The sequence below is a fragment of the Pteropus vampyrus genome, unplaced genomic scaffold, assembly GCF_000151845.1.
Source record: "Pteropus vampyrus isolate Shadow unplaced genomic scaffold, Pvam_2.0 Scaffold125, whole genome shotgun sequence".
NCBI lineage: Eukaryota > Metazoa > Chordata > Mammalia > Chiroptera > Pteropodidae > Pteropus > Pteropus vampyrus.
In genome coordinates, this window is record NW_011888906.1 from 998,247 (window position 1) to 999,758 (window position 1,512).

General features: G+C 42.7%; 1 long non-coding RNA gene across 1 annotated transcript; it reads left to right on the forward strand.

Moving 5' to 3' along the window:
- Positions 1-265: 265 nt before the first annotated feature.
- LOC111743963 lies at positions 266-1,317 on the forward strand. The gene is made up of 3 exons (XR_002781962.1): positions 266-440; positions 639-839; positions 1,066-1,317. It is a non-coding gene; the product is annotated as an uncharacterized LOC111743963 (long non-coding RNA).
- The last annotated feature ends 195 nt before the right edge of the window (positions 1,318-1,512 follow it).

Genomic DNA, 1,512 nt, shown 5'->3' on the forward strand with positions numbered 1-1,512 from the left:
AAGGGTTTGCAGAGTACAAAAAAAAAGAATTTTCCCGACTTCCCTTTTCCTCACCCAAGGGGCTTGAGTCATAAATGTGAAATAGAAACCAGGTCTAAAGAGAAACTGAACAGATAAAAATAACACAACAAATAGTTACTAAATGCAGCAAGACAGATTCACGGGGCTCGCCTCCCACTAAGGCTCTCCAGACTGCTTACTTCACAGATAAGGACTGTTAGGCTGCTGCTGTCCAGAATGTTAATTTTCTGGGGCGGGGCCGGGGGTGTGTGTGTCTCATATATTGTTTATTAACTGGTGTATTAACTGGTTTATTAACTGGACTCTGCCCTTCCACTGGGCGTCAAGAAACCTGGTTCCTAGGTCCGGTTCCTCTACGAACTTGTCCTGTGATCTCGGACAAGTTATTTCACCTCTCTGAGCTGATCTGCAACATGAAGGTATTAGGACCACAAAATCTCAAGGTTCCCTTTAAATTCTGAGTTCTCTGATTCGATGAACACCTAAGGAAATGGTGTTCATCCTCTGGAATTTCTCAAGTGTTACCAGGATTTTGTTCGATGTTACCCAGTATCTGTACAATGTTTGGATAACCTAGATGAAGGACGCCATGGAGACACCACGTGTCCATTATGCAGGTTCATACTTCAAAATCACCCATGGTTACACTTGGCTGAACCTCCAGAGGAAATCCAAAGGTGGCTCCACATGAACTCTCAGGAAACCAGTGGTGGATGGAGAGCAGATGGAAACTGCACAGAGCCAACCACAGATGCAGCGAGTTGCCTGAGGCCCAGGAAACGAATTGTAGAAATAAAAATTAAATGACAGCCCAATGGGTTTGTTTGTTTGTTTGTTTGTTTGTTTGTTTGTTTGTTTGTGGCAGGTAAAGAGCTGGATGGCAACCAGAGATATAGAGCTGAAATGAAGCAAAAGGCTAAAGGGAAGGGGGCCGTGAGAAGCTGTCAGACCATGTTGCCATATGTTGCTTGGTTTCTGGGCCTTGGCCTGGGGAGCTGCATTCAAGTATGTTATTTATTTTATCTTTATTTTCTTTTTAGGTAGACTCTTAAGAACGGAAGTTGGAGAAGAGCCAGAGGAAGACACACAAGAACGTGAACCAGAAAGTGTAGGGGAGAAATAAAACAGACCCCAGCCTGGGCCAGAAGAGCAGTCCTGCCCAGAACCCCTGCCCCCTGATCCAGCTCCTCCAAGGTGCTCTGCTCTTTCCCATAAGAGCTTTCGCTGAGGCTGTGTCCTTTTCAAACCTGCTGCTTCTAGGAAGCCCTCCTATCTAAAACAAACCGCTCCATTTTTAGGTCCTTATACCACACATATTTTTTAAAATAGCACTTCTCACTGTTATAATTTTTAATGTATTTATGTGATTTTTTTATTTGTAATTTTGAAATAACTTTAAACTTTCAGAAAAGTTGCAAGAATAATACAAAGAACTCTCACATACTCTTTGCCCAGATAAAACAATTGTTACCATTTTGTTGCATTCTCTCT